The 14,921-nt window shown below is 46.1% G+C and overlaps 1 protein-coding gene across 1 annotated transcript in view; it reads left to right on the top strand.

The window, feature by feature from the left end:
* GRB10 (growth factor receptor bound protein 10) overlaps positions 1-14,921 on the top strand; it is a 270,181-nt gene that overhangs the window by 30,616 nt on the left and 224,644 nt on the right. The window contains exon 2 of the mRNA XM_075558149.1: positions 9,622-9,780. The gene's annotated coding sequence lies outside the window, so the exon portion shown is untranslated. The remainder of the gene's footprint in view (positions 1-9,621; positions 9,781-14,921) is intronic.

Genomic DNA, 14,921 nt, shown 5'->3' with positions numbered 1-14,921 from the left:
CAGCAACGAACGAACGTAGGGCTTCACTGACCTTTTGTTAGGCAGAGGGGGGACCCTGTGTCCTGATTCTCCTAGTTTTGCTCTTTATTTCTTGAAATGATCGAGATTAACAGGGCAGGTGACAGTGGTGAGATTGGTTCCTTGACATGGTCTACATCCAGGCCACAGTCCCACCAAGCCTTTTAATCTTCAGTTTCAGGCCAAGGGCACAGGGGCCATACTGGGTAGGTTCACATTTCACCCAGGCTCTGGGCTTTCTCTAGACTTCCCAAAGGTGAGAAATGTAAAGTGCACTAGGTCACCAGGTAGAAGCCAACAAGAGCTCCTCAGGAGAAAGACGAGGCTTTCTTCCAGCAAAGCCTTACAGTCTTGAAAACACGCAGAGGCAGTTCTGCTTTGCCCTGTTGGGCCACTGTGAGTTGGAATTGACTTGATGGTAGTGAAATTGAGAATTTCTTTACCCTTGAAATGTACTGGTTTCTTATGGATGGAAATTAGTAGCTGTTATAAAAGGGTCTTGCCTGTTTAGGAATTACATATTTTCAGGTCAAAAATAGACCCACTTACCACTGTTTGAGCAGTATGCTCAGTCCGGGAGAATCATCGGGGAGGGTGCGGATACTTTCTGGAGGCTCCGAGGGTCTCAATCACTTTCTGCCGTGCCCGTTACTCATCCCTCACTGGCTGCTGGCTCTGCCAAGAAGCAGATTCTAGATCAATGGGGAACATTCTCATTTTCGCGCCTGAGAAGACATAACGTGTCACTGATGTTCTCTCGGCTCTATTTGGCTTGGATCATTGTTGGAACTCGGGAAGGGAGCTGAGGCCAAGGGTGGCAGGAGCTGGCCAGAGCAAGCTGTCTGTCTATCCCGCTGTCCATCCTGAGAATTCTACTTTATCCAAGACTTGAAAACTGGAAGAACTGGATAGGTGACATTTTCTCTTCTGACTTGCTCCCTTTATGTAGCAGGGAGGATCTGTCTATATGACTTGGAGTTACGCATATTTCCAGAAACTTCAAACAGGCCAAAGCTCTGGGGAGTCACTTGTTGTTAAAGGTGGTATCTCTCCAGCCTGTGCCCTGCAGAAATGACTCCCGCCCTGCAGAATGGAATATTACGCTTAGACTATACTACCTATCATCTGTAGCCCAGACAGTGGACATGTTTCAGAAGATAATTTCAGAAACCTCTATAAATGCACTTTGCCTCCCAGCTCTTTCCTCTATTTCCTTTGACTTTCCTCCTGTCCCACTATCATGCCCAATCTCCACCAGGGTTTCAGCAATTCCTCTTGGTTACATTACCCTTGATCATGCCCTTCCAGGCCTCCCACACCCTCCTCACCACTTATTTGAATCACTTGTTGTTCCATGTCCCTGGGGTCTAGATAAAGACATGTATACATGCAAATAAATTTATATATGAGGATGGGTAAATAGATCTATGTGCATATATTGATAGGTTTAGTTTTAAGGTAGCAGAAGGACGTTGGGCCTCCACTCAAGTACTCCCTCAATGCAAGAATACTTTCTTCTATTACATTGGCATTCTATGATGCTCACCTTCCCAACACAACCACTGAAGACAAAGCAGGTGAATAAGCAAATGTGGCGAAGAAAGCTGATAGTGCCCGGCTATCAAAAGATCTAGCATCTGGGGTCTAAAAGGCTTGCAGGTAAACAAGCAGCCATCTAGCTCAGAAGCAACAAAGCCCACATAGAAGCACTCCAGCCTGTGCGATCATGAGGTGTTGAAGGGATCAGGTATCAGGCATCATCAGAACAAAAAATCTTATAGTGAATGAGGCAGGAAGTGCGGAGTGGAGACCTAAAGCTCATTTGTAGGCCACTGGACATCCCCTTACAGATGGGTCTCAGGGAGGAGACAAGCCAGTCAGGGTGTGATACAGCAATTATGAAAAACACAATTTTCCTCTAGTTCCTACATGCTCCCCCCCCCCCCACCTCAACTATCATTCCGAATTCTCCCTTGCAAGTCTGGCTAGGCCAGAGGATGTATGCTGGTACAGATAGGAACTGGAAACACAGGGAATCCAGGGCAGATGATCCCTTCAGGACCAGTGATGTGATGGCGATACTGGGATTGTAGAGGGAGGGTGGGTTGGAAAGGGGGAACCGATTACAAGGATCTACATGTGACCTCTTCCCTGGGGGATGGACAACAGAAAAGTGGGTGAAGGGAGACATCAGACAGGGCAAGATATAAAATAATAATTTATGAATTACCGAGGGTTCATGAGGAATTGGGGAGCGGGGAGGGAGGGATAAAGTGAGGAGCTGATGTCAGGGGTTTAAGTGGAGAGCAAATGTTTTGAGAATAATGAGGGCAGTGAATGTACAAAAGTGCTTTACACAATTGATGTATGTATGGATTGTGATACGATTTGTATGAGCCCCTAATAATTTAAAAAATTTCAGAAACTATATAATTTTTTCTTTAAAATTGTGATACAAATATATATAACTAAACAGCCTTTCAACATTGTTTTTGTTTGAATAATTCAGTGACAAGATTCCATGTGGGGATCCCTCACCAGGATCGATTGCCACCATCCTTAACAAACTCAGTGGCACCCTTCAATCTCCACCTCAATATATTTACATTACCGAATCCATCTCCAAGTCTTATTTACCTACAAGCAGCCCCCAGAAGGTGTTTCGACTTCTCTCAGAGTGTCTCTTGGATCCCAAATAAGTCATGGGTAATGAGTGTAGTCACATGCCCCAGGAAAAGTAGACAGAAGCCCAGCAGCATCCATCCTGGGGAGCGGGGTTGTAGACACCTGAAGTATATTACATCTGGTATGGTGAAAGATAGGAGTCTGATCTGCATCTTTTAAATGAGGACCCGGTCACACTCCTTAACATTATTGACGGCTCCAAGGAATTTGGGTTCTTGTGCTTACTGTGCGTGCGGGGAATCCGGATTGCAACTTGTACATGCGGCAGTATGGAAAGGGACCTCGTCCCGCCCGTCCTTCCAGCCCTTGCGCTGGTGGCAGCCACTGTGCCAGTCTGCCAGGTTGAGCGGCTCCCTCTTTTTTCTTGACCGTTTGCGCTGTCAAGCAGGATGTCCTTCTGTCTGGACTGATGGCTCTGGGTGAGTGCTGCAGCTTGAGGCTTGGGTTCTTCAGTTCTCTTCATCTTGAGAGACGCCGAGCGTGTTTCTCACCCCCGGGCTCTGCGCAATTCGGCGTCATACTTGGTGTTCTTGAGTTGTCCTTTGGAAACCTCCGTTCTCTTACGTCATCCTTTCTTCATTTGTTTTACCTGGTCTTTGTTCCAGAGCGAGTTTTAAAGTCTCCCGTGTCATGTGTTTTAGCCCTGTCCCCCTTTCCTGTCTTTTTAGTCACCTTTGCTGCTTTTACTATCATCCCCGGACTTGTCTGATCTACAGTCACTCGGGTTCAGTGCATCAAACCTGCTCTTTGGATGGTCTTTAAAGTCAGGGGCGGTAGACTTGGCACGCGTTGACCCTCATGACTTGTTTTGACTTTGTTCATCTTCACCTTGAGCCTGCATCTGAAGTCAGTGTTGCATGGTAGGCCCCTGTCATTGCTCTGATTGATGATGCCAAGCTGCTTCCTTGCCTAATGTATTCCACCGTGCCTCCCATGTGTACCACCCCTAACCCCTCACTGCTGACCCACAGCGAACCTGCCGGGCAGGTAGAACTGCAGCATGGGTTTCCCAGGCTGTAAATCTCTGTGGAAGGAGAAATCCTTCTTCCTGTATAGTTGCCGTTCATGTTGGGGCGGGCAGAGTCGGGAGTCATCTGTCATGAAGAAGTAATTGGTCTTGATAAATCCTGGGTCACCCCCTGTGTTGTTTCTACCACCAAGACTGCACTTTGCAACTGCCAGTTCTTCTTGGTCTGTAGCTTTTGTGTTTCAGTCAGCAGGATTGTTAAGGTGTCTCCATCGCATGTTGGATCAACATCAGACCCCAGAAGTTGGTACAGACCTTCCGTTTCTTCGTCTTCAGCACCAGGGCAGGTGTGTATGTAGTGGGTGACTAATAGTCATGTTAATTGACCTCATAGATGTGTGGACAGCTTCCTGTCAGTGAGAGTGTTTATACATCAGAATAGACCTTGACATCTTTTTGCTGATGAACGTGACACCATTCCTCTTAAATGTGTTATTCCCAGACCCGGGGTGGCACAGTGGTTCTCTGTTGGGCTGTTAACCACAGGGTTAGCAGTTAGAAACCAGCAGCTGCTCCGAGGACACAAGATGAGTTGCCATTTCGGAAATCCACCCAGGCAGTTCTACTCTGTCCTGGAGGGCCACTGCGAGTCCGGATCTGCTTGATGGGTGTGAGGCTGGCTTTTTTAGAGTGGTCCATTGCCATGTTATGCAGAGCTGTCCACCCCGGGTTGGGTGAGCTACAGTGGTGAAGAGCTCATCCCCAACATCACACCTTTTGGGGGGTAACAGGCTAGGAAGACAATTCTTTTTGTTTGTGGTAATTCATTCTGAGTCCTGCATTGTTGGAGAGCTGAAGATGACCTTGCCTGTTCTGCACCGACTACGAGGCCAAGTGTCCAGCAGAATTAATGCTGCTGGCACTTTCCAGGTTACTGCATTACTCTCTTTCTAGTTGTTTCTGTAACTTTGCAGGTCGTTGGCTCGAATTGAGTAGCCAGTGCATCACTCTGGGTTTTTGTCATCACTTTACTTGACTTAAACAAAAGGGCCATAGCACCCCTGCGATTGCTTCAGTATCATTGTCAGGAATTCCTTGGTTTGGGAGCAATATTGGCTGAATCTTGGTGCTATTGGGACACGCTCTGGAAGGCATTCTCTTGCGTCATTCAAACAATCTCGATGGCTGTATAACAGTGAATAAGTTCCCACGTGTCTCTGTTTAGTCCATTTGACTCTCCCTGGGGGTTAATGTTGTCCAGGGTTCTTCTGAATGTTTTTCTATGTGGAACACACAGACACATACTCAGGGACCTTTGTTTCTTTTCTTTTTTGATATTCTTTAGTGAAGTTCTCTTTTATCCACTTCATCGCAGGAGCTGACAGTTAGACAGTGCTTATCTTGTGTCAATTCTGAGCTAAGCATTTCATGAGCATTGCACCATTTACTCTTCACTTGAGTTTGGGACGGTTTGGTTTCGTTTTGCTCTTGTGGGGTTGAAGACCCACAGAGGGAAGCTGGGTCACCCGGGGCTCCACCAGCACTGTGCTGCTCAGAACTACAGGTTGCCTCCCAGCAGGTCAGAGATCCATCTAGTTCCTGAATATTCATTGAGAACCACCACGTTAGGTGCTTACTGACTGCTTATCATTGGTGGTTTAGTAGTGGAATTCTCACTATCCGGTGACCTGGGCTTCACTTCCACCCAATACCCCATATGCGCAGCCACCGCCCATCTGTAGGTGGAGTCTGGGCATTGCTACAAGGCTGAATAGCCTTCGTTGGGGCTTCCAGACTCAAATGGATAGGAAGAAGGGCCTGTTGCCTTGCTTTTCAAAATCAGCCAATACAAATCCCATAGATCACAAGGTCCGATCACCAGAGAGATGACCATGGGGATGGTATAGAGCCGGCTGTAGTGTGTTGTGTTATACGGGGCGGGGGGGGGGGGTGTGTGTTTGTGAGTTTGGAGCCAACTTGATAGCAGCTAACAACAGCATTCTGGAGAATTGAACTCGTCTACAGCCGAGAGCATAATCTCCTTGGTTTAGGAGCCCTGGGGGCGCAGCGGGCTGCATATTGAGCGGCCAAGGGCAGTGGTTTGAACCTGTCCAGCCACACACAGGGAAAACGATTAAGCTTTCTCCGAAACCCAAGAGGGGCAGTTCTACTTTATTCTGTAAGGGTTGCTGTGCGAATGGATTTGATGGCATTGATTTGGGGTGAGGGGGCAGGGAGTACATAGACCCAAGAAGGAGTTGGTTTAAAATCACACATCAGGGTTGTATTCTTTCACCATACATACTTAATTCAATCTTTTTGCTGAGCAAATAATCCAAGAAACGGGACCGCATCAGAATAATGTATCATCAGAACTGGAAGGAGACTTACGAACAATTTGTGCTGTGCGGACGACACACGTTTGCATGCTGAAAGCGAGGAGGACTGATGCACAAGGAAGACAGCCTTTCATATGGATCACACCTCAGTGTAACGAAAACCGGACCAGTAAAGGAAGGGAAGATTGAAGTTGTCACTGATTTCATTTCTTAGATCTACAATCAGTTCTCATGGAAGCAGCAGGCAGGACATTATATTGGGCTAATCTGCTAAGAAAGAGCTTGTTAGCGAGTTAAAGATCAAAGATGCCACTTTGAAGCGTAGATGCGCCTGGTGGAAACCATGGTATTTTCAATCACTGTAGGATTTACATGTGAAAGCTAGACTGGGAATACGGACAACCAAAGAAAAGTTGGTGCCTTTGAATTATGGTGCTGGATATTGAGTATGCTGTGGTTTGCTGGAAGAGCCATCTGCTCCGCAGTCCCACCAGAAAGCTCCCTCGAAGAGGGGATGGTGAGACTGTGTCTTGTAAATGGGAAACGGGGCACGTTAGCAGGAGGGACCAATCTCTGGAGAAGGATATCATTTTGTAGTGTAAAGGGTCAGTGAGAAAGAGGAAGACCTCCAGGAGGTGAATGCACTGTGGTTCCAGCAGTTGATGGAAACCTAACAGTGACCGTGTGGATGGTGCGGAAGGGGGCAATGTTTAGTTCTGTTGTACTTACGGTGTCCTGTGCACCAGACAGCAGCACCCCCCCAGCCAGGTTCACAGGCTGAACATTCTCGTCAAGGAAGTTGGGATTTGTTGAGTGTCTAAATAGACACTGTTAATACTTTAAACATTTAGTATGAGAGAACTAGATAGAAGGGAAACTCAGGAATCTTAGAAGATAACACAAATTCCAAACTAAGATAAAGAAGCCCTTTGCTTTTGAAACATTTGGGGAGTAAAGTCAGACATCCTGTACTTTTGTTCCATTAGTAAATTCATGAAGACCTCACATTTCCAAGACTTCATGATGAATGCCCTCGTGCCTCATGGGCCAGCAGGGGAGAGCTCTCATTGACTCCGGGAATGAGCAGTTTCCAGTCGGTGTGCAAAGCATGTTGTCTGTGTGGAGGAATCCATGGGCTGGCTTTGCTTGTTCTACTTTAAAGTTGAATCTACATTTTCTTAAAATTCGACAGACATAGGTGAAGTGGTGATTAACTGCTAAGTCCTTTTGCTAGATTTCAATGGTGGATGAACTTCCTACACCCCTGGCCTAGGGCAGCCCTCCTAGTGTGGGTGTGCAGTCTGAAGTCAGAAACCCAAAGAGGATAGCCTTTGGCAGTGGTCCCAGGGCACTCAGATTGGTCACCGGATGGAGGAGACAGGTGATCATAAATTTGAAATGACTTACTGTCATTGCAAAGACTCTCATACTCACTTGGTCATGTGTGCTGAGACTTTTCTTTTTCATTTTCAATTTCTTCCTCTGTTGAATCAATTCTGACTCAGAGTGACCTTCTAGGACAGTAGGGTTTCCAAGCGAATCATCCTTCCAGGAACAGCTCATTGGGACATTTCTTCTGCAGGGAAGCCCATGGGCTCGAACTCCCAATATCTGGTTCACAGTGAGCCACTGGGCTCCTTATTGCTAATAGAGCGGCTAGAATTTAGACAGCCTCGACTTGGCATAATCATCATCGTGGACTTGAAACCTTTGAGTGGGCTAATGCATGTATTTTTACAAATCTTTCTAGATATAGGGAGTATTCAGCTTTGAGTAGTCCAATATTGTGTGTTACGCATCTTTTGATTCTAAACATTGTTGATTTTCAAAAAACGTGAGCTGCCTCTTTAAATGCCAGTAGGCTTTGTAGTTGATGTGTTTGCTTCCGACTCTGAGGGAGTGCTTGGCATGCAATAGTTCACGCTACCTAGGATTTTTTGATGCCTTCTCTGTGTTGGGCCCTGTCATAAGCCTTGGCATGCTTGATTTCATTTGCTCACCATATAAGTCTTATTCAGGAGATACTATTTTAATTTTGATGATATAGCTGGTCCAGTGAATCTGTTAGTTTGCCAGATAGCATTAAGTAGTACATCCGGTGGTGTCAGCATAAGAAGTTGAACTCTCTGGTTTCCACGTCTGCATTTTGAGATTGTATGCCCTGCAAGAACTTCCACAATGGCTATATTGATATCTGCTTATGAGTACTGCATACGTCTGTGGTCTCTGAGAAGTCCTGTGATATCTTTCAGCTTAGGTAAGAGGCAGGTACAGGTTTTATTTTGACTGTGTAGTAATTGGGAACATGCAATTTATTGGTATGTTATTTCCCAAGAAATAAGTTCTATCCCAGAGAGCTTCCTACATCACACTAGGGCCGGGCCAGCTAGGACATAATAGAACTTGGCAGCATTTTTCCAATTGTGACTAACCAAACAGTTGTAATGTTGGTTTTTATTGCGTCCTTGTTCTATGCTAATCGACCTACTGTTTTGTATGTGCACTTTGTTTATACATATAAAAACTTAATTGCATGAAGATACCTAACATACACATGGCTACTCCAGTGCACTGTATTGGGTTTTTGTGGCTGCAGATTGCTCTGGACTTTCTTCTGAGACATCTCTGGATGGGTTTGAACTGCTGTTCTGTAGAGTAGTTCACTGGTAGCTTAACTGTGCAACACAAACCAGATATCAAATCCACTGCCATTGAGTCATTTCTGACTCACAGCGACTCTTTAGGCCAGGTCAGAACTGACCCTGTGAGTTTCTGAGATGGTTGCTTTTTAAAGGAGTGGAGATCCTGTCTTTGGTGGTTTCGAATTGCTGACCTTGAGTTTAGCAGCCCGACGTGTAACCACTTCACCACTGGGCCAGGTTTATTGATATAGCAGGGTGGCTTGCTGCAGTCCTCAGTGTGAAGTCCAGTAAGTTGTCCAGTTAGATGATGCGCCTCTAGAGCAGGGCTTGGTTTGGGGTACACTTTATTCTCATACCTAGAAGAGTGTTTTGAGACTGTATTGTCAAAGGATTGTACTTCAGGTGTGTCAGATTCTGCACACCTCCCTTAGAACCTTGTAGTCTTTGAAAAGAATGTTGTTCTTTGCCAAACCAAGCCTTCGTTGAGAATAGAGCCCACACGGCTGGTGCCTGATCATGAGACAGAATGTGAAGCATCGTGGGGATTTTGTGGCCATTTGGCTGGGAATGTGGCCTCTGAGCTGAGCCGGAGTTCTAGGAAAAGCTTGCCTTGCAGGATGGAAGAGGGGTTGTGGGGTAAGGGAGCATATGCCGGCTGCAGGCGGAGTGCTGAAGGCCGGGACATCCTTCCTGTGTTCTCTCGTCTCTTTGCCAGCGTTGGTCCCTGTAGTCCATTGACCCGGCAGCTGGAGCCTTATTTCTTGTTGACTGCGACTCTTTCTAGCTGTAGTCTTCCCAGAGTCTTTTAAATGACCTCATTTGGAAAAGAGAAAAACAAAACAACATCAAAAACCCAAACCAAAAAAGCTCTTAAGCTTGTATTGCAAACTTTAGATAACAGTACAGAACATAAGAATTATAGTTCTATAACTTTAATCCCATTCCAGTGACGGCCTTTTTGATTTTTCAGCTTTGCAGTTGGCCAGGATGCTGAGCAGAAGGAAGGACAAGGGAGCGGAGGCCTCCCTGTGAGTGGCAGGCCAGGGCTCAGTCGGGTCTCCCCAGTCAAGCCGGGACAAGCCACCTCTTCGCGAGACGGAGCCTCTTGGAGCAAAGTCAGTCTTGACAGGTAAGTGGGGCTTCTGTTTTGACCAGCACTGCTTTTCTTTGCAAGGGGATCATTTGTGACGTGTGGGCTAAGGTGAGATGGTGAAACACGTCTTTAGGGGCACCACATAGACCATGCGTCCTGTTTCCAACAGGAAACTTCCCATCCCTGTCGGTTCCTTCCCTCTCTTTTATGGTTCGTTTCTAGATCACTGTGCGGTTCCATGAGGGCCGAGAACCTAGGCTGTGCTTGTGCAGGCTCTGCTGACTTCTCTGTGTGGACAAACGACCTACTCTCCCGAGGCTCCCTGCTTTCCTGGTTCATATGTCCCCGGACACAGTAATTCCTCAAAGTTGGTAGCTGTGGGTTTTGAAGATAGCTTAGAACAGAGTAGAAGTAGGGGGCTAGACCTATGCATTGTGTGGCCTTTCCCTTATCACCCGGCCATGTCTCCGACTGCCCCTGTCCTAAATGAAAACGATGGGGGGCACCCAAGAAGGGTCCTGGGAACAGCTGTCGGAGCTCCTCCACCCCGTCCTTCAGCCCGAGGCAGCCTTCCTTCGTGCACTCCAGGAAGTCAGGCTGCGGAGCATCAGGGAAAGTAGTTGGGCTGCCAACTGGGCTGCAGGCAGAGTCGAGGCTGGCACACTCTCCCTGAAGATGAGCCCGAGGAGCTACTGGATGGGACATCCTGGCAAGCAAGCCATGGAGGAAGAGCACGGTCGGGTCCCCAAGCCTGTTGTCCTGGTCACTGCTCCGTAGGGTTCCCTTTGTATTTTTCCCTTTGTGTTTTACATCAGCCTTCATAGACCCACCCTTTATTTTTGGGGGGTGTCGTTTGATTGTTTTGGGGTTAGTCAGGTGATTGATGTGCTTGGCTATAAACAGAAAGGTTTGAGGTTCAAGTTTACTAAGCGTGCCTTTGAAGAAAGGCTTGGCAGTCTACTTCTTAAAAACCAGCCGTGAAAACCTTACAAGACACAGGTGTACGCTTGACCCTTGGGGGTCATTGCGACTCATTTGTTCGATGACAACTTGTTGCTGCTTTTCACTTCTTTGCACTTCCCCCTAACCGGCTATCATATAGAATGGAAGCTATCAGGTATGAGTCACACATTTTGTTGATTGGACTCACTGAGCAATCAACGATTGAGTGACTCTGCTTGATGTTGTTAGCTTTGTACCTTTCTTATTCTAAATGAAAAAAGTACGCCTTGGAAGTTTTTATAATAGTTTCATTGGCAGAGAATCCATGTATCTTACTGGAAGGTTTGGCTTTTCTCTGGATAGTTAACATAAAAGATAACGTTTGTCCAGCATTCTCATCCAGACACACTCCCTCTGCCCATGTGTCAGGGACCCTTAGCGATTGCTCTTCGCCAGGCGCGGCTGGCAGGAAACCGTCACCAGGGAGGCTTGTCTGCTCCGCTCTAAGTCATACTGAGAGGCATTCATCTGAACCAAACCGTAAACCTTTCCCCTCCCAGCCCTCCAAAGTTCACCTTACCCTGGGAGGGACAGGTCGTGCAGATTGGAGGACTGTGTTTTCCGACTTCCACTCTCTCACAGCTCAGTTGAATGGAGGTAGCAGGAGGGCCCTGTCTACAGCGCTTCACAAAGATGCGCATGTCAAGCCCAGCAGGCGAGCTGAGGAGAGTTAGGGCGATGGCTCCAGCACCCGGCTTCACCTTGGTGAAGTTACTGTTGTTGTCAGATGCCATCCAGCCACCTCTGACTCATGGAGACCTCCTGTGCGACAGAATGGAACGGTGCCCTTCCTGGCGCCACCCCAGGAGATTTCAGTTATGTGTGCCGCTCTTGCAGCTTTGGGAACCATCCAGCTTGTTGGGAGTTTCCTTCAGTGCCACGTCGTCCTCTTTAGCCACCCTGATGGCCTTCTCCAGCAGTCGGTCTTCCTTGAAAACGTAGCCGAGGAAGCATGCCGGGCTCTGGCCATCCTCTCTCTTATAAGGAGCATTAAGATTCATCCTTCTGGAAACCCACAGTCTATTCAGTGTTCCTTAATAACACCACAATTAAAATACATCGATTGTTCTAGGTTTCTTTTTTATTGTCTGGATACGCAGGCAGATAAGGTGATTGAAAAGATCGTGCCATGAGTCAGACACACCTAAGTCGTCAAAGTGACATTGTTGCCTCTTATTTTTTTCCCTTCCGCGGTCATTGCCCCACGTTTGCAGCTTCTAAGACCTGGGATGCTGGGGAGCTCTTGATCTCATTTCTGAGTTGAGCTCATTTCTGAGTTTTTTAGATGGTGCGGCTGAAATGTAAGCCAAGCCTTTGTGCTGAGCAAAGTGACTCGGCTGGTGTGGGCTTCAGTGCGATGGTTCAGTGGTGAGAACGCCATCGTCCTGGGGACCCTCCTGCCGCTTTGTGCTGCCAGAGAGCCTTCATTACGCGCGATACTGAGATTCATTCAGGTTTGGGGTTTTTTTTGGCAAACAGTTCCAGTGTTGAAGAGACACATCTGGAAAAATAAATAATCTCCAGGCACTGTTCTAACCCCCATTTCTTGACGTACCTAACTCACCCTAGACTTCTTGTCCTTCGCCTTTCTAGGCTTTTTGTTTGAAGGGAGTTCACTCTCCTACAAAGGCACGTGCCTCTGAATTCTGACTGCCTCGTCAGGAAGCTCTTGGCATGGACACAGGTTGAAATGAAACCTAGTTTCACAGTTAATCCTCCTGTTTCAGGCTTGAAATCGAATTATTCATGGCTGCTTAAGGAGTAGGGGTTCCCGAGATGGGAAACACAGCAGGGTGAAGTTGTCCCCTTCTTATCTGAGGGTTAAGAGCTGGGTCTGTGGGGCTTATCACTTGATTTCAGGGTTTGACTCAGAAATGCGTCACCTTGATAGCTATTGGTATTGTTTTTACTGTTGAAGGCCTGGCGCCCTCCAGATACTGCACTAGGGATGGACTTTTGAACCGTTTTCAGCCCAACCCACCTTTTCTCATGCATTCAATGCAGACCTCTCCTTCTTATCAAGTAAATGTGGTCTTCATCTGCGGAGCCTGGGGTTATGGAGGTCTGGGGGATTACTGGACAATGGGAGTGATTGAGCGGCAACACCATGCTGCTTGGGTTTGCTTACTTTTGGACTTATGTGCTCTTATTTTCTTCCCTGTGATATCCAAACAACCTTGACTGTTGTCATGATGTGGTTCTCTGAGGATGAGTCTAAGACAATATTCAATGCTTGAAAAAAACAACAGATTACTTGATTTAGACCGTATCTGTACAATTACACCCTTAACCCTGGCTAGCCAAGTGTCAGATGCATGTAAAGATCTGTGGACGCCATACTCCTGTCACTCCTGTGGATAGCCTGGAATGTATGTCTTCTGAGAAAGGCAGTGCTGAACCTGTTGGTGGGCCTGGGGGCATCATGGGTATCCGTGTTGAACTGGGGCTTAAAGAAACAAACTCGATCTGAAGCTAAAGCCTGTTAACTAGAATACACTGCATAACATATTTGGTTGAAACCATTGTGGATTGGTTCTCTTATGTCCTAATACATTTCTACTCATTCCATCAATCCTTAGTGAACACCCTTTGGTACCAGATGCTGGAGGTACTGAGCTCGACAAGGTCACAGCCCACTGCATGGACCTTATCTCTGCTAGAAAGATGGTCTCTTAAGAATATCTGCTGTGTTTGGTGTCTAATAGTTCAAGTCTTATCCTTTGAACTGAAACGAGAGTCTCTGAGAGGAGTCAGTCAGTGGCAGAGAGAGAATGGTTGATGTCAAAGTGGGCTTTAGTATGTGCAGGGCTTTCCATAGGGTACAGTCTTGGGGTGCTGGAGTTATAGAAAATGGTCAGCAGAGTCATTTGGACTTTGGGGCATCCCTCACTGTTCCTCTTTGCACCCCACTTATTCTCAAGAGCCCAATGGGAGGGATTAATACTTAGCTTCTTATGAGATATAGTCAAAAACCAAAAATATAAAGGTCAGAATTCTGTCAATACCTATTAGGATCCCAATGTTTTAAAAGTAAAGTGTTCAATTTTTTAAACCTTCAGTACTGAATTAGGAAAAAAAAAATCAAGCTTCTTTCTCTTAATTCCTTCTTTTCATTGTGGCAAATATATAGACACTGCATGTACCAATTCACAGTCTTCACATTTATAGCTCATTGATACTCAAAATGCTCGTGTTCAAATATCACCATGAACGCTTCCCTTTACCTTGAACAGAAACGAAGTGTTCCCTGGAGGTTGTTCAGTAATGCTTTGATAACTAATAACTGGTCACTTCCTTGCACATTGTCGTTATCAACATTCTTCAGATTCAAAAGCCCAGCTGTTACGTGCCATTGCTTCTTAGAATTGAGAAATCTGATTGCTGACTTGAAACTACTCAAGAAATTTGGTACCTTGTGCTTTGGTGATAACCAGACATCACATAAAAGTACTAATAAGTGTTGGTCAGTTTCAGACACCATTGGGTATCTGAGCTTTTAGGGATAAAGTAACAGGTATTATTGGTTGGGCTCTGGTGTTTTTTCAAGATCGTTAGTCTCCAAGTTAAATGTGAACAAAATTTATTGCAAGAAAAAAATAGGCATTAGTATAGTGTTTAGACTAAATCATACAGATCATCATCCAGCAGTCTCAGCTCAGCCACAACCTTCCTATAAAGCCCTACCTTTCAGGAACATGGTGAATGACACCTGCCACTAGTGATTCCTGCCACTGGAATATTCACAGATGGTGGGCGTGGTCTATGGGGAAGTAGATGAATATGCAGAGAGTAAGTGCTATGTGAATGTGCAGGTTGTGGAGAGCCTTTGAGAGCAACTAATATAAATGACAACAATGTTAATAATAGCTCATGTTAATTGCCCTTTCTCTATGCTAACTCCCATTCTAAGCGAATCTATAGGTTATCTCACATGAACGTCACAACAGTGCTATAAGTAGATGTTATTTTCCCCTATTTTAACTGATGAGAACAACAAGGCACAAGACACAAAGTACAGAGATGTTCAATTGTTTGGGTACAAGAAGATTCACCTGCATTTCCTAGAATGTTACGTAAAGGCAATCCATTTATCTTCTCTGACGTCTTTTACTTAACAATTATTTTACAATTTCTCTGTTGAAGCGTGTATCAATCGTTTGCTCCTTTATCGACTT

This window comes from Tenrec ecaudatus, chromosome 9 (genome assembly GCF_050624435.1).
Source record: "Tenrec ecaudatus isolate mTenEca1 chromosome 9, mTenEca1.hap1, whole genome shotgun sequence".
NCBI classification, from domain to species: Eukaryota; Metazoa; Chordata; class Mammalia; order Afrosoricida; family Tenrecidae; genus Tenrec; species Tenrec ecaudatus.
The sequence above is the reverse complement of the archived record's forward strand: the minus strand, read 5'-3'. Positions and strand labels throughout refer to the sequence as shown.